The following is a 19,482-nucleotide window of genomic DNA, read 5'->3' as shown; positions in this document are numbered from 1 at the left end:
GCTTTTTGCTTTTTTTGTTTGCAAATTCCTCAGAGAAGCACAAAAGTAAAGCAACAGAAAAATCCTTAGGTCCTTGCTCAAGTAACTTCTTCAATCATTTAATTCAATTTTCAAAAATTCAATATTCAAAAATTCATTCAGTTTTCAAAAGTTCATTCAGTTTTTAAAAACAGATGAAAATTTGGATGAGACATTATTGCAGTATCCATCACCAGTTAATTTACTTTGAAAGAGCTCTCTAGTTGATGTGGAAACCTCCCTGGTTGAAGCACAGATAAAGATTGCAGAATTCAATCTCTTGTTAAATCTTTGCTTTGTATTGTGTTCTTTATGTATTGTGCTTTGGATGAGTGTACTGATGACTGAAAATTAGTCTCTTGAGGATTATAGATGCACTCAAATGAGACTCGAATACAGCAGAAGGTAACAGCTGGTATGCAGAGCAGACGAATGGCTCCACTTACATCTAAAGCTCAAAATACTTCAACACATGGGTGAGCTGTTCTTTTGTGATACAATGGTTCCACTTGTCAGACTGCACTGATGTTAACCTCAGAGAAAATAAACCTTGACCAAAAAAAAAAAACCCAAAACATTTTTTGTGCTGTTGACAATGCCCAAAAAATATTGTTCCATTACTCTATGATTGTATATATAAGAAGGCTTTCACTCAGTTTCTGCTCAATCTAAACTCAGGCAAAAATATATACTAGATCAAGAAAAAACATTCAACTTTCTGGAGTTGAGTAGAATTAAGATCTCTAGATATGGCTTTTATTTCTTGTTTTTCCATTGTTCTTTTATTCTGGGTAGGTCCCAGCAGGCTAATTGTTCTCCTAACTTCCTTGAAAAGCCACACAGTGATCAAAGAACTAATGAAAAAACACAAAACAGAGCATGTAAAACTCCAAAGCATGCAAAGATATAAAAAAGACAGAAATGCAAAAGCTGAAATGCACTTGCAGTAGACTGCATCTCCGAGTGAACTGCCATGTTTTCTTACTCCTGATCAATGAATCTGACACAGATTGCACAGGCTGCTGGACAGACCATAAAAAAAATCATGTCTAATATTCTTCTGTAAATGAACAATGTGTTAGTTAAGCATTATTTAGTCTTTGTTACAGCATTGACATAATAACTGCAGAAAAAGAGGGATCCATATTGCCATCTAAAAGCCACTGCCAGTAGAGCTGGGAAGGGCCTATGGCTGGAGCATACTGCAAGTACTGTTCACTATGACAGAAAGGCGATACCAGCAGTTTTACAAGGCAGTGGTCTGTGCAACTCAGAGTAAGAAGCTGAGTAGTTTAAGGACATGTGCTAAACAGATAAGCTTGTTTGCTTGCCCCACACTCAAGAGACTTTGGGCAACCAGTACCTTTCCAATTTAAATGGGAGCATCATTTCAGCCTTACAGACACTATAAGGCACTACAGGCTTCTAAAGCAAAGACCATATGAATCCTAAATAAGCAGAGAAGGAAAAGACTCCCAAGAAAATTGCTTTGCTGTCCACAGTGCTAATATAGGGTCAAGGATGATCAGTAAAGTCAGAAAATGCTATTAATGCCTTGCTGTAGCAGTAAGAGAACAGCAGTATCTTAGATCAGTAACAGTGAGCTTTTGTTTTACTTTTCTTTCATGGTGAGGAGTGTGACTCACAACAATTCGTATAGGTATTAGTTTTCCTACCTCAAATATTACCACATTATGATCTTCCTAAATGACAAACCACTTCAGCAAGCTAGGGCATCTCTTCTGAAGACTGTAGTTTGCCACAAGCCTATGCTCTTTTTGTGGCACTAAATGGCACAAATAATGACAAGAAAAGGTTGTAGGGCATGAGGAGCAAACCAGTTTTGTGGCAACATAGATACTGTTGGTTGACAGCAGAACTTTCTGACAAAAAAAATGAACAGTTACAAGGTTAGAGCCACTCTGTACATTAATACAAAGTGTATTAAAAGTAACTTGTGTTTTTCTTTCTGTATAAAAATAGATGTAAGGAAAAAAAAATCATTATCTTTGAAGATCTTCTTCCACAACACAAGGAAGTATTACTTTAGTAATAGTAAAATCATCTAATTGTACACAATTACAACAGCCATGGCTTGATCCACTTTTTCTAAAGAAAGAGAGTGCTCACTAAAACATGTAGAATTAATCAAATATCTCTGCTCGTCTGCCATAAATACAGGAACAAAAAGTAGAGGCAACGTAGGTAGTAAGTGCCATTAGCTTTCCCCAGCATGCAAATACCCCACTCCCAAGAGTGTTAATTTATTTCTCCTTTCGTTCCACTACCATTATCTCCTTTTCCTCCTCCATCCTTTGCAATTTTGTCATTGCATAATTTTTATGGGCACAGGATGTGTATAATTTTCATTACAGACATTCTCATTTGCATCTTGAGCTTATTTGTGGTATAAAAGGAGCAACAGAGAAGCAACATCTGGATGGGCAGATGATTCCTGTTGTTTGTCTAAGCAGATACCATCGAGAAGGACAGAATTTCCTCCCAGGACCCACCCTTCTTTTAAGGGAGTGCCCACCGGTGTAAAATCTCTGGGGTTAACATACAGATCAGCAACCCCTTCCCCACTGTTTTGTGACACAAGAACAGCCTCTTGGTCACACCCCACTCACTGTCCATCTGGCACTGCTCCCCTTGCTTACTGCCCACTGCCTTGCTCTTTAGAGACCTTTCACCATTTTGTCTTCCTTTCACTGTTCTAGCTTAAAATTCTCCCTTTGTCTTTAACCCACAACTGAGTTTTCAGCTTTCTTTGTTCTTGTGCTTGAATTCTGGCCTCTGAAATCTATGGCAAGAAAACAAACAAACAAACAAAAAAAAAAAACAAAACCCCACCAAAAGCCTGAATATTCAGAAGAAATGAATGCAGCTGCCTCTAAGAACCACAGGCATTGACTGAGGCAGAAACCAAAGTACATGAGAAAAAGGAGAGGAATTTGGCTACTGTACAAAATTTCCCCAAAAAGGTGCTTTTCGACAAACATACTTAATATTTTAAGTATGCTTAAAAATTTATTTATTAAAAATAATAAGCCACTGCTCTTGGCTTATTAGTAGTGTTCAGGTTTAACATGGTCATCTTTCTCCAATCCTAGGAGAAACAAAAAAACTTGTGAATTTTTTTTGCCTTAAAGTGGATACAAAACAAAAAGCTTTTTCATAATAAAGATATTTATCATGTATCACCAGCAGCATTTGAAATCCATTTGCATAATATGAAATCTAGGTATCTTAAATTACTTCCATGTGTACAAGGTTTTTAAATTTTAAATACAAATGTATTTTTCAGTGACATAAACATATTGAGTGTGTGACTTCTGCATTTATTCAGTTTAATAATAGGTCACCTTTTACAGCGCTTCTCCTTGCAGTATGAATACTGATATGAAAAAAATGTTGCACTATTTCTGCTGCATGCCTCATTCACAGAAAATCAGCCTGGCTTCTCTGTCTTCTCTTATCTTTCTATTATGGGCTCTTTTAAACAAGAGTGAATGAGGTATGTGACAGAAAAAGAACCCAGTTCTTCAATTCCAAGAGCTGCGGGCAAATAGATACTGGTAAATGCCTTTTTTCCCTGTTTAAAAAAAAAAAAACAAAATAAAACAACAAAACACAACCCAAATCAGGAACAAATAACAAAACTAACAAACAATAAACAAAAGAAAACAACAAGAACAAAAAAAAAACCAAAAACCAAACCAAAACAAAAATAAACCTCAAGAGAATGAACCAGACTTGTAAAGGTTATTTGTTTTCTTTCTTTCAATTATTTGCATTTTGCATAATGGGAAATCAAAGAGAAAGAGTTATTTTCCCCCTCTGAAAGCTTTTGGCAAAACAACAGCATCACAAAACACACCACTCTGAAGAGCTGAAGGAAAGATTGGCAGGGTGGGTTTTGGTTACTTAACTTATCCTAACACCATTGGACTCAAGTGTGCCTATCTAGCTGTCAGTATTACACACCCAAGATGCTCCATGATGACCCCTAATAACTGGATAAACATAGCTTGGAACTAAATAAAGCATGATATGATCAGCTGATTTAAAATAATGGGCAACCAAGTTCAAAAACAACAGCATCTATAAATTTACATCAGCAAGAAAGGAGATCTAGAAAAGGTGATTTTTAAAGTCTACTCCTGATCAGGGAAGTGTCTTGCTATGCAACCATACCATAGAAAAATCCTTTCAGATTCTCATTTTGCAAACAGAAATGACATTTCACACAGGAATACCACAAAACTGGGACTCCTCAATTGCACTAGAGTTAGAGTCAGGGGCTCAAGGGTTTTTTTACAGTTTTTATTAAAGAATTGAGGCTAAGAAAAAACTTCCAGCTGAAAGACACAACTGAGAAAGAAAAGAATAGAAAAACAAGTCTGCTGAACCATTTCCATCAAAAGGGAAAATTAATACATGTTCAAAATCGTCAGACTACTTTCATGTCACGTTTATCATAAGGAGGGTGAATTTTATCAACTTGGACTGGGGCTTGAGCATCCCATAGACCAGTTTATTTGTACTCCAGCAAATGCTTAGTCAACAGATAGAAAATAAGTATCATGGTGAACCTTAATGAATCTGGAATTATTTACAGGAGGTTTAAGAGTTTTAGTTCTTTACCAGTTAAGAGATCCAGTGCTCCTAGCAGAGCAAAGATGAGGGGAAAAACCCTGTGTCATGGTTTAAGCCCTATGGGCAAGTCAGCCACGCAGTTTCTCTCCCACACCCGCCCTTCTTGCCCTTTCTCTCTCACACCCCCCCTTCTTGCCCTCTCCCTGCACCCGGAGGGATGGGGAGGAGAATCAAAACAATGTAACTCCCATGGGTTGAGATAAGAACAATCTAGTAACTAAGGTAGAACATAAACCACTACTGCTACCACTGATAATAATAATGATAAGGGAAATAACAAAGGAAGAGATACAACACCTCACCACCTGCTGAAACGATAATTTGGCCCACCCCACTTGACCAAGCACCAATATCTCAGTCCAACCCCGCAGTCTACTAGCCCTTCTGAGTAACTCTCAGTTACATCCTGGGCATGATGTGTTGTGTTATGAAATACCCCTTTGGTCAGTTTGGGTCAGGTGTCCTGTCTCTGCTTCCTCCTGGCTTCCCCTCCTCCCTGGCAGAGCGTGAGACTCACAAAGTCCTTAGTCAGAGTAAACATTACTGAGCAGTAACTAAAAACATCGGTGCTATCAGTGCTGTTCTCAGGCTGAAAGTCAAAACCACAGCACTGCACCAGCTACTAAGAAGGAGAAAAAATGACTGCTACTGCTGAAGTCAGGACACCCTGTAACAAAACAGATTTGCTGGGAACTCTACTCTCCTGCAAATACTTATATTTCAGTGTCTTTTATGTAAAATCAAATATCCATATATGATACATAAAATATTTAAATTGAAATTGTTTAGTGTACAAAAGGAAAGAATTAATCTATAATATTGAAAAGGTTGCACTCTTGTCCTGCTCTATTGAAGACAATGTTGGCTTTAGAGCATAGACTTTATAAAAGCCAAGATAATCTTCCCTTATTTGCTGCCTGAAATGATGTGCATTTATTATTGCACCATATACCTACACATGGAAATTTCAGACATGCTTTAAAAGAAACAATGTCTTTGCAACATCACTACATTACAGGAAACAAAAACTGAGCATGTCTCCCTCACCTGGATCTTTCCTAGCAGCACTATTATATTTCATCTCTTGACATAAACATCTTTTCATTTTGTTTTTTTTTTGGGGGGGGGGTGTTGTTTTGTTTTGTTTTGGGTTTTTTTATTTAATAAAAGAGACTAGAGCCTTCAGCTGCTTCCTGACATCCCTTTGTGCTGGTAGATACAGTGGGGCAATGACCTTGCATCAGCAGGTGTCAAAAGGCAGAGCAGGTAGTATCAAAATCTGTTCCAAGCTGCCACCATGGAGCCTCCACACTGTGATCAGGGCAAACTCCACACGATGCCAGTGACACCTCTGACAAATGCCACTGTTTCTGACAGCTGCTGAGTGGCCATCTAGAGCTCTAGCTGTACCACCACTGTAGTGAAGCTGTGTACCACACCAGCAGCACACAGAGCTGATGAAGCACTTGGTGCTTGGGCTTGCAGACAACTTTAGTGTGAATGAATCAGACACCCACCTGAGTATGGTTGTGTGAACATTGCTTAAAGCACACATTCCTATGAAGACAGGTTGTGAGAGCTGAGCTTGTTCAGCCTGGAGAAAAGGGACCAGGGAGACCTTAGAACAGCTTTCAGTACCTAAACATGCCTGCAAGAAAGCTGGAGATTAACTTTTTACAAGGGCATGTTAGGGACAGACAAGGGGGGATGGCTTTAAAGTGACAGAGATTTAGATTAGATACTGGGAAGAAGTTCTTCCCTGTGAGAGCGGTGAGGCACTGGCCCAGGTTGCGCAGAGAAGTTGTGGATGCCCCGTCACTGGCAGTGTTCAAGGCCAGGCTGAATGAGGCTTTGAGCAAACTGATCTCGTGGAAGGTGTCTCTGCCTATGGCACATCCAAAATTCCAAAGAGCTTTAATGGGGCACAAAATTCTGATTTGTTAAAGTCATTACAAAAAAATTAATTAACAATTACAAAAAAAAACCTTTTTTTTTTTAATCACCAATAGGGAAATAGGCAGGCCTCACTGTCTGCAAGGCTGACAGCAGGACAGGGAAAAGCTTAGAATTTTTAAATAGGCAATAAAGTTTGATTCTGTTTGTCATAAATCATGTGCATCAGCAGAGACACGCTAGGTCTCAAATAAATAAGTTAGCCCATGAGTAGTGTTTCTGATTTTGAAGTACAACTGCTTCTGCCTGTAGCAGAGAACTGCCATAAATCTGTGTAGCCTGCCTACAGGCTCTTATGCTACATTCAGCCTGATTTACATGACAAAAGAGAAGCGGTGAAACTACTTATAACTTGCTCCAGTGATGGAATAAACAAGAAGCTAATAGTCCAGTTAGAAGTACTCACACGGATGAGGACCAGTATCTTCAAGTCATTGTTTTATGAGTGAGAAAGGCATTTGAAGCAAACTTGAAATCTTTCCTCCCCCTCTTTTTGCCTTTCAAAAGTATCTCTCCATGGCAACACCTCACTACCCTGGAGTCAGAATGGTGTTTTGCTAGTATCATGCAAACACTGATTAAAGTGACCTCAGTGAAACCAAGAAATGCACGCAGACTGATGGAGGAACACCAGAGAATGATGGATACACCTATGTTGGAGAATAGTGGGGAGCTCAGAAATCATATAGGTAGGTGACAAAACACAACAACTGCAGGATTCAGCAGCTTGTGCAGAGGTTACTGGTAGTGTATGACCATAATGTATGGTGTCTGCAGCAAGTGTCATTACACCCGCTGCAGTCAGTGTGGCAGATGGCTGTTGTGGCACACCTGCAGATGGACTTGGGAAAATGGTGGAGAGTAGCCCATGATACAGCCCATGCAGAGGTTTGTTATAGCACACACCTCATAGATATCCCAGAGAAACCTTTCCCTCAACAAAAAGAGGAAAATGAAACAAAACAGACCTACAGTTCAGTATATCCAGTTTGCATATAAATCTTTAGGAAAATCTTCTGAATATTTATCTTCCATGACAAGTGGAGGCTAGAGAAATATTTGTCTGAAAAACATGTTTCTGTTAGGCACAGCAGCCAGCCATCTTTCAGGAATTTCAAATCCAGGGTGATTTTCCTCATTGTTGGTGAGTCTTGGCTGCTTGCTCCTTGTGTGAAGCAACTCTGACAACAAGTTGTAGAAATGCTTTGCAGTGAATGAACAAGGTGACCACTTCTATCAGCCTTTTGCAACAGTTACAGAAAATAAAAGGGAAAATAGGAAATATTTTTGAAATGTATTGCATTTTCAGGTTAAGCATCCAACAATGTTCAAATTACTGTAATCTTTAAAACTTTCTTAATAAGCAGAAAATGAAGATTAACCTCAACCCAGCAGAAAAAGAAAAGAAAGCAAACTGAAGGCTTTTGCTGTGGCTTTTTCTTGCTTATTAGCAATTTCAGGCAATTTGTCCTTGGCTGTGTGACCTTAAAAGATGTTTATGCTTCAGAGTTCACACCTGCAGGAACATATTTTTCTGTACAGTCCACAAGACTTCTTTATGTAGATTTTTCTTTCAAATCTCAGTGTCTTCCACCCATAAAAGTGAGTATCTTTGAGGGAAAAGACATACTCATTTCTTTTAGGCTGGAGTTACAGTAGTTGCTGTGGGATATCTCCCTTTGTACTGATCCTTGGCTGTTTTCATTGTGCGTTTGCTGTTTGTGCATAAGTAACTTTTTAATGTTTTCCCTCGGAAGACTTACAGCCTACTAAGAATATAATACAGGTTTCTTATGGAGCCACTTATGAAAAAAATCCATACCATTACTCTGTAGAAATGTTCATGTACTCGATAGCTCTTGACATCAAAGATCCGTGAGGATCCTTCTACTGCCGCAGATGAAAATGGCTGAGAAACTCAAGAGGTATTCAGTACGAAGTTCTACATAGTTTGCTCAGTGCAGTACACCAAAAAGATGCAATGCGCACTTACTAGTGACACAGCTGTCTACATGGCATCTGAACAAGCTGTAGGATCTGTGCTAGCATTCTATGAAGCAGGTGAAGCTATTTTGTAATTATTAACATAATTATAATTATATATTTAACTATAATAACTCTTGATAATATAAATTATTATAAGTCAGACCTTAGCAAAATAGCCAATTAGAAAAACATGAAAGAAAGTCTTTTATATGGATATCTAATGTATACTTAATAGACTTAGACAATACCTCCAAACAAACGGCAAAGCACAAAAGAAAGAACACAGTAAATTATATTATGTATTATATATATATGTATATAAAATGAAGGTATAAATTACCTTTAGCAATCACCTAAGCGTTAAGACAGCTTTTGCCAAAGCAACCAAATAAATCAACAGTAGAAAAGGAAGTGAAAATTCAGTTACCTATTTTAAGTTTTACAACAGAATGCCATCTGAAGATTAGGTTTTATCACCAACTACTTTAATATGAAAGAAGGTAGAAGAGATATTCCCTTCTGTTGCATAAACAGGTCTCTAAATTTGAATAATGTGTGATTCCACTAATGAGGCAAAACAGACTAACATCTACAAGCAGCAAAACAGTCATAGTTATTCAGATTAGAATGACTTACTATTTGATATTGCCTCTGACAAAGTACATACTAATTGATAAGTCACCTCTGCACACAAAGTAAAGACCTGTTTAATGCTGCAAAGTAAGTATCCCTAAGGTTGGAGACTTATTATTACTTCTATTTTGCAACTATGCAACAAAACTAGATGAGTGCCTAAAGAATGCCTCACTAGAAATATTTTAACTTAGAAAAGTTAGAAAAGTAAATTATTAAATAATCTCAATGCTGAAAGGCAACTTAAATACACCAATTCTCTAATAAATATTCCTACAGTTGAAGTAATCAGTTTAGCACAAATTTGAAGAACAAAAACATACTTCTAAAATGTTCTGTAAGGGTTAGTTTAAAAACAGTTAAAACCTAGTTCTGTTCTTACAGAAACTAAAATTTCATACTTTTTAATGAAAACATAATATGTCCTTTGATTTCCCATCAGAATTGATCACCAGTGCTGTCAGTCAACTATTTCCTCTGAATATAACCTGTGAAATTGCAAGATTCTCTGCAAGTCTTTCAAAGGCTTACTCCTTAAAGTTGAAATTGCATTTTTGTTGACAGAAAAGACTTTTTCAGCATTTCATATTGTAGGTTTTCTTATAGAAAGGTCACTTCAGACTCCCTCTCACATTTTTTTTTCCCTAGAGTGGCTTATGCCAGGTGCTTCGGCGAAATTCAAGACATAGCTACAACCCTCTCAAGAAAAGGATATTGTATCATAAAGGAATAAAAACGGTCTTACTGACCATAGCTGACAATTAGAGCTTAGATCATGAAGTCTTTTCTTCTACAGTGCCAAAAAAAAATAATTTCATCTTTAGGAAGGAAATCACCTTATTTCTGGATTCTGTACCTGCACTTTCTGTATGGAAAGTGTTGAAGATGTGTTTTTATTACAGCAAAGTACCAAGAGAGAAAACCTGTCAGCAGCAGTAAAATCAAGACATGTCTTCATCTCTTTAGTACACCATTTCAACCAATCAAATTACATGTTCCCAATACATGCACAGGTGCAATTTTGAACATAGAATATCATCCATTTCATTGTTCTTCTCCTAGAGCATTTCTTTTGCAGAAACATAATAGTAATGCAACATGGTTTTGAAATAATGTCAGTATAAATGGCATAATAGTATATATAGCATTACTCAGTGGATAACTTCATAGTTTTGATGTGATACACAATTAAATTCATTCCAAGAAACAAAAAGGATGAAGCAATATAAAAATAATTACTGCAATGACTAAGAGCACTCTACTTAAAAATTGAATTTGCATGCTAGTGTGAATCTCTATAATAATTCTCTACAAAATCTCCCTATTTATTAAAAATCAGAAAAAAATAACCCCTTTCTGTAACCAGAAAAACTCAGTTACACCTCAGCTCCTGGAGAATGAAAACCCCTATACTGTGCAACTTTACCTGATGAGGACTCTTTATACCTACATTCACCCTGCATCAATGAATGCCTCACAGCAGAAACTAACACTGCCAGGAGTGCCCTCAAAGCCACTAGCATTGCAAGGGACTAAACAGGTATGTATACATGTGATCATAAATATAGCCAGAAATCCACTACTTTTCAGCCTCCTACTCTGAAAACCCTTGAGACAAAAGTTAAGGCTCCTAAAAAAGTTGATCTTCTTTCCAATTCCCAATTAATTTATGTAATCTGGAAAATATTCACTCAAGATAATCACAGATCACAGAGATCTAAGTAGATTAATAGGCTTGTGGGTAGTGAAAGAGACCACTTTTCTCCTTTAGGAACCTCCTCTGTGAAGCAAGTGAAAGGACCCAGGAGTGGATCATAAAGTGACAGGAAGATAAAATATAACAAATGATTCCTCTCCTCATCTCAGCACTCATAACTCTCAGAGCTTCAGCACAAAGCATATCTTAATTGCAAGGAAAAGTATCCTGTGCAGCATACAGATGATGGACATGGTGAAGGCACTGCAGCCAGCAGGCACTGCCACTGGTGAACACCCACAGCTGTGGTGGAAGAGTTGTTTATCTGGCCTGATGTCAAAGGCTGTCTCCAAGCCACCATGGACATCATGATTACTCACCAGGGAATCAAAAGAGGATCTGCGTCCTCTTGTTTTTTGAATACATAGCACTGAACTGTATCCTTTCCCTGCTTTGCTTGCTGTTTGACACAATCTAAATCTGTAGCTTATAAAATTATTCTCACAGCAATGCCAGCAGTACTGCTGTTGAGCTTGTGTTACTCTACTTCTCTAAGCTGCCATAAAATAGCATCAAATGTTCTCTCAAAAAGTGCAGAGTAGGTGTGATGTTTATACTGTTCCCTTGCTGTTTGTACTGGGATAATACTGATGTGCATAATGTTACCGGAAAAAAAAAATCTGCAGTTGTGTTTTACTTCACTTTTGTGTTTCTAAACAACTTGCTCACATTGTATCTGAGCACATTTGTAGTGCACTACTTACTGTATGCATTGTACAGGGTTCTATAATAATGCAAAATCATGTGTTTATTGCTGGCTGAATTAAGAATCCCATCCCAGATTCTGATATAATGTGTACACAAACATCCTCTCTTTAGTCATTACAAAGATTTTATTCTTGTTTGGTTGCTTTCTTGATTGCTTGGCTTGTTTTTAAACACAGCCTAGAGAATTAAAAGACTCATATAATAAATTTTGAACATTGAGTATTCACCAGAGAAATAGATATGTTTAAACATTTACATGCTGGATTAACTAGGGAAAAATCTTACTTCTTTCAAGAGCAGGATTACTTCTCAAATATTTATGCTCAGCCACTGCATAGCTGGTTAACAGCAATCTGTGGCAAAGCTTAATTCCTAAATTAGAAAGGTAATTCCATGCCTTCCTGAGCTTAAAAGAGAAATGTTAAGTGATACTGTTTTAATTACACTTCCTTTGAAAAGTTAACTTTGGCTTCTTAACAAAAACAGTACTTTTTTTTTTGACAATTTTCATTTGAAAACAATCCTTTCAATGCTTCAGGAGCTTATCAAGTGCCTTTCCTACCTGATTATTTTTCATATCATATATTTATTATTTTCTATAAGCTAAACTGAGCTTTTAACAGGCTTCTTAGATATATAGTCTGTACATGCCATCTGCCATAACATCATTATAGAAGGCCATTCTATAATTTAACAAACCAATTTACATTTCCTCCCCTCATGTACCTTTCCAGACTTTCCTTCAAGCAATTCGCTGTTTTAGAAACCCCATCTGCCATCTTCCATCTTCTGTTCTTTCAAACCCCTCTTCAAAATGCCCTTACTTTATCAGTTCTGAAAATGCCAGTCTGCCCTCTTAAGATATGGTATGACAATTGATATTTTTGTAAAACCCATAAATTATTTATCATTCACTATGCTCCTATCTGAAGTTCATAATCATAAATTTTCCCACATCCTAGTAGACTTCTAAATATTTTTAATTCCCTCATTTTTCAGCTGGCTTTTATCACCGGAGGCAGTTCTGTAAAGTTTAATTATCTGAAAAAATGCTTGCTGGAACCAAAGATGGGTTTGCACAAGACCTGAATAAAATAATGCCTTTGTCAGGAAGAACTAACAGAACAAGTGGGATTTTCAAAGATAAATATTTGCAGTATTATGATGTTCAGTCTACTAAAAAAACGTATTTGTGTACTTACTCATCAGAGCCATTTGAAATTCACTGCTTGATTCAAATCTGAAGGGGCCCTGTATGGAAAAACAAATTTTACAACAGCACCATCCATTTACAAATGATATTTCCCTTCCCAGTAGCCCTTCTTTTTCATACCCTTACCAAAGCATTGCTGTAAGACTGCTAGCTTAGGTACAAAAATAAAAACTTTTAAAAATAAATTAGATTAAATTTTACTTCCATAAAAAGGTTAACTACTCTGCAAACACATTTTCTATGCATACACATAATTCTATGATTTCACATAATTTTAAACAATTTGATTCTATAATTCTATGAAAACCTCCACAGCAGCCATTCCAAAGAACTGGGGAGAAAAATCATGGCTATGACCTGCTTATATCTGAACACTTCCTAAATGGAGCTACTACATAAGCTAGCTCAGAGGGAGACACTGACTCAAAAACTTACTAATACAGCAGTAAACACCTTCATCTTATACATTCAAGGATCTGCACAAAGCTTGTATAGTGCCATGAGTCTTACTTGGTTCTTATCTAATACACATATGGTTTAGTTGGAGGCTATTTTCTGGGAAGTTAAACCAAGCAGAATACAACATGGTTAATATTGAGGGGACTCTCTTTGCCAGAAAATGAAACTTGAATACACACACTTTTCATAATATTGCAGAGGCATTACAGGGGAACATGAGTTGTTACAGGTTTTCATACAGTAGAGATGAACAACAACACAGAAGAGACAGTTCAATGCATTGTAGCAACTTTCCCTCAGCTCCACCTAAAGTTCAAAAGCATTTTCCTATCTATAAACTTTCACTGCTTTAACTATAACTCCATGCAATCAAAGCACAAAAAATCTTTTATAATTAAGCATAACTTTGTTTTGTAAAGTTTGAATAGAGAGAAGAAAAACATTTAGCTAAGATCCCTCCAGAGAAACGTACACCTCAACCTATCTGCAAATTTCCACTGTACTGCAAGTGTATGTAGGTGTTTCTTTTGGAGTGTGTTTTGCAAATAGCATGAAAAAATGTGTCAGAAATTCAGTTACAATGCCCTCTGACGTCCTTCATCTATCACATATCCTTACGTTCCCAAAGATACAGCCATTTACAAGAGAGGTACTATTAAATCATAATCTGTTCTGTCTCATAGCACTGTTAATTTATATCACGGTCTACAGCAATTGCCAAGTTCAGATCCTCTGGGAACTCAACCCTTGCTCAGGTTCCTATTAATCCAGTGCCCAGAGCTCACGGCTACATCTTGAACTGCTGCTGGCTTTGTTTTCCCTCAGAAAATCCCAGATTTAAAATTTCTTTTGTTAGAACTGAAGGTCAGGCAAAGCCGGAAAATCTGCAATGTTACAGGCGTAAAAACTGAGGTTTACATCGGCATCGACTTACTGTGCTTCAAAGAATGCAAATTATAACTGTTCCTCATTTTACTCACTCAGAATTTAGTATATACATTATAACAGAGGTACAGTTACATCAAGCTACAATACAACACAAGGGAAGCTACATAGTTCAGTAGTACTTTTCCAATGGGTATTTTTATATGAAGAATCACATGCATGCTGCATTACAAACAAAAAACATATTAACACATTGGAAAGTTGTTTGTTTTATACATGAGTCAAAGTTAACACCACTCACACATCTTCCTGTTTCATAAACATTTATTTCTACACAGATACACCAGATCACATACAAAAAGCTTGCCCACACAATCCAGTGCATCTCGTGAGGCCCACTGATTTCATTGAGTTCTGCAGCAGTTAATTAAGCGTATAGAAACAATTCAGCTTTTACTAAAAAATAGGACAAGTCTCCAAGGCTGTTATCCCAGACATCTCAGCCTTTTAGCACTGTGGGCTTTCTGACTGGGTTAACGCAAAATAAGCACCTCTTCCTTATTCCTTGCTAGGTTATTTTAGGTCACATTTTATACTATATCCTCTAGGATCATTAATGACAAAGGGATATATCAATCACCAGGCATACTGCAAAGTTTATAAGGTGAGTGACTTTATGGTATCCCTGGCTTTTCTCACAAGATTTGTACAGTAGTGTAATGAAAATGAATTGTGAGCTGCCATTAATTATGAGATCTTTCTCCGTGTCTGGGTAGGAAACATCTTAAAAGAGGAATATGAAGAAAAAGTACTTGTAAAACTGAGAAAGAAGTACCAAAGCAAAAACACAACTGATGAACAGATTAAAACTTCACAGGATTAGCAGAATCAGAACAAATAATCTGGTTGCCACAAGGAAAAAAGATGTAATAAAAAGGGTAAACTATCCAAAATGGGGAGAAAAAACAGGCAAACTAGATGAAGAAAGAGAAAAGAGGAGTTTACTGGGAAATTTGCACAATATTGACTAAAAGACCTCTTAAAACTTACAGAAGATGAAAAGAAGTTTTTCCCATCCTAAACCAATACAGGTGGGGAACAAAAGAAGCAGATGTGCCTTTTCTGTCCTTAATGCAAAGCATGAGAAATTATGTAAGATGCTGATAAGCATTTTATATTGATGTTTCTCCTTCTCTAATTTTACATGTTGAGCATTTGAAACTGGACAGCAATTAGTTTCTTCTCCCATTTTATAATGGAAAATGTGTTAACTAGGAATGAAAACATTCCTAGTGCTCCAGTCACCCAAACTGCAATCCAGAATAGGAAAAAAATAACCACTCTTCCTGTAAAATCAATGTTGCTGACACCTGAAGAGCATGGTTTTATCAAAATTTGGCCTTCTACCCATATCAATACAGGAAAATCAGAACTATGTATGTATGAATTGCTGGTAATAAGCTTTGCAACCTTTTTCTTACAGGTAAGTAAGAAAATTGAAGAGTTCATAAACATGCACATATGCACCAGAAGTTTTGAAATGTCAGTACTGGTTCTTGCTACAGAGAAAAACAGATTCTGCTGTTCTCACTGGACATGAATATCAGCTGGTTCTGCAAAGCAATCCCTCTCATTTCAACTGTACTGTTTGTGATCAAAGACATAATTCACCTCCAAGGATCTGACATTTCAAAGACACACAGAGGAATTCTGTGCTGCATAGTCCCTTAATATAGACAATATTCATTAATATTAAAATGCTTTTATGGACCAATTGATTTATTAAATAGCTAGGTTTCTTGAACTGAAGGTGGTATTAGTATTTTTTTGCACTAATCCAGAAGAGAGATTTAGAACCATAAAAAGCATTTTCCCATAAAAGCAAAATTCCATATTGCAATCAGTTATAGTACTTCTTTATAGGTGAACCCCTCTGACAACAGATAAAATTTTCCTGCACTTTCCTGAGGCTCCATGATCTGTATTGTGTGACAATGGCTCCCAGCCTAATTTTACTTCTTTTTCAGTATCAGGTTGAAGCTGGATCGTTAACTGGGTCTGCGACACCTGGGATATGTTTACCACTTCTGCAGTCAGCCTCTGGTTAGGCGAATTGCAGCAATCTTTTCTGAGACCTATTGCTCTTTTGGGAGAAAAGAAGACAAGTTTTGGAACAAGTTGGAGGTCAGATGTGACATTCTGGAAACTTCATCTTTGACTTAACAAAGTTTTGCATAAATATGACGAATTGGATTGTATGTGTTCTAAAGAAGCTTTCAACCCTTCCTGGGCTGTCCTGGCGTTCATTCTTGGGCTAGGACAGTCCTAGTAAACAGAAACAGAAGGAATAATAAGGAATAATAAAGCCATAGGGTACTAGGCAAAGCAGGAAATCAATGACATTCAGTACAGAAAAATGCCAAGTTTGCACACAGTGAAAGGATAGGCCCTGAGCTGGTTGTTAGTGCTCAGTAGTGACACCTTGCATCTGGGACAGGCTCCTGTGCAGCATCAGCAGCTCTGAGCTCAGTAGCACTTAAAAAAAAGAAGACACACATTGGGAGTTTTTATGATAGGAGTAAAGGACAAAATACAAAAAGTAGCTGTGTGACTATACAAATACTTTACTAGAATGAAATACCTGGAATACTTTGAGCAGTTCTGATACTCCAGCTTCAAAGGAGATGCATTAGAACTCGAAAATTTTAGACATAGGCAATAAAGACAGTCAAGACTATGGAGCAGCTACAGAGAGAAATAGCTGAACAGACTAAATTTAGACAGCCTGGAAAAACGAATATGCTGGAGTAAAATGATAGAGGCTTGCAAGATCATAACTAGCACAGAAAGAGTGAATGGGACTACCTATTTGCTCAACAGAGGCCATTAAACAAAGATGGTTGGAGCCAGGTTCAAAACCAGCAAAAGGAGATTGCTTACTGGTCATACATAGAGGTGTGGAGCCCCTTTCCAGAGGATGCTGTAGATGCAGGAACTTCAGGTGATTTCAGGGACTGCCGCAGTAAATTGCTTTGTATTTTTTCGAAGAGCCTGTGTAAGAGTCAAAAACAGGATCGGCTGCAACCAAATATACCACCAGCAGCTGAATCTTACCCAATAACAGGAACAATGTTCTAAAAAAACCCACATAATTCGCCTTTCTCTCATCCAACCTACTGAAACCACTAAGCTTTAAGTCTGCCAAAGATTTAAGTCCCTTTTAACTATCTGAAAGTTTCTAACAATGCTTTGTAGCAGATGGGCAGTGATATGAACCAGTCATTCTCCTCTTCAGGTCTGATTGTACTGCTCTGGTCCCTCTCAGCACTCCATGTGCTCTCAGGACTGCAGATACCCTGCCAGGTGCAAAAAAAACCAGTTTCTCTGCAGAGCAGGCCCATGGCTATGCTGCATTTCACAGTAACATGGGAAAATGTAAGTTTTTAGGCCTTCAATTACAAGTCACTATCAATTCTTGTTATGCCTAGCAGACACTGAAGAGAAGGGAAACACAGTGATAGGAGCATGAGGAATTAGGGCACATGGAATATGCTTCAGAGAAAGCTTACTCAATTCCTGTTAACATCAAAAGCACAGTCATGTAAAAGAGATAAATACTTATGATTTGTGCCGCAGATTTACTACTGAAGGCTTTTAAAACTCTATCCTTCTTTCATCAAGTGGATTTATAATCTGAAATCTAAAATGTAAAAGTTTCATATAAAAAGAATTTTGGAAGTTTTGATGCAGCATTGGCTAAGCAATGTTGTCCGTTCCAGAGCACTACAAGCCTAAGGAAACCCATAGCAAACAATGCCCCAATTACAAAGTGCTTTGTCAAAGCTATGCATGTCATCAGGTAACCAAGTATTCAGAGGTTATGGGACAATAGCTGCTCAGCCCCAGTGCCAGTGTCCCTCCAGCAGCAGCAGGGTAGTTGAATGGCCAGTTCAAGACAGAAAAAAGAGATGCAGCAAAACCTCAGGGTCAAGAAAGCATGATCTTCTTTATCCCAGTCCTAGTCATGACTGTTATGTTCAGCTGACAGTGTTCAGCAACAAGCCCTGCTCCCGCATGTACCAGCCTTAGGCAGCTCCTTGGTAAACCCATTTTAAACATCTGTTCTGCCACCTACACTGCTCAGTGGATCTTCTCCGAATAGTTCATTTTTCTAAAATTTTTACTGAGATATTAAAAGCCTGCAAAAAAAGTTCATCTGTTTACATTTTTGAAAGCTGTCCTGGAAACATGGAGCAAACCCATTTTGAGGTTTAGAAGAATACAGAAAAACAGGGGAGACTTTGGGCAGTGAGAAAGAAACAGCCTGGAAGCACACTGGATATGCACAAAGCTGCCAAGAGGTGCCAGAGAGACATAAACCATTAACTCACAGGTTAAGACTAAGTTGAGTCTAACTAGTGTCATTTGGCTGCTTAAGGAAGGGACAGAAAGGGTGATCTGCCCCTCAGCAGAGCTCAGGCACCGTGTTTACTTGAGTATTTGCCAGGTGTCATTCCAGGGAAAGTTGCTATCACTTGCAAAGCATCATCCACAGTGTTATCTACAGTACCTTCCTTCCCAAGTCTACTGAACCCACACCCCATATAAGGTGAGGAAGAGAAGAGCACAAATTAAACAAGCAGACAGTTCTCCCTTTCCAGTTCTGAATAAATGACAGCCGAGCCTAGCAATATCAGAACCCAAATCTATATTAAATTTTCACCAGTATCTTTGGGAGCTGCAGTTTCATTTACTGAACAAGAAGGAGAGGAAATCAAAGAAGAAAATTAATTATACAGGGATATAAGGTTTGCTTTCTCACTGCAAGAGGCAGTCAAAGCACCATAGCCAAGCAGTTGTCAGACTGCACAACAACATGGGATGTGCAAGCTAGTTTGCAGATGAGAATACAGCAAGACAACATGGGATACAGTAACAATCCAGTTCCTGTAGATTAAGACAACAGTGCTAATGACCAGTATAAGCAGTCTGAAATCAAACAGATGAAAATGATTTATCACTTTGTTTTTAGCATTATACTGCCCATTCAGAGACAAGGTCAATATTCTGCTATCAAGCAGCACTTATTTGTGGGATTCTAACTATATTCAGAATATGGACACCAGAAAAATTTAAATTCTCAAAGATGAAAAATATGTTTTCAATTTTCTTATAATAATGAACAAATCTCACAGATTGAAAAACTTACACC

The sequence above is a fragment of the Melopsittacus undulatus genome, chromosome Z, assembly GCF_012275295.1.
Source record: "Melopsittacus undulatus isolate bMelUnd1 chromosome Z, bMelUnd1.mat.Z, whole genome shotgun sequence".
NCBI lineage: Eukaryota > Metazoa > Chordata > Aves > Psittaciformes > Psittaculidae > Melopsittacus > Melopsittacus undulatus.
Note: the sequence above shows the minus strand (reverse complement) of the source record.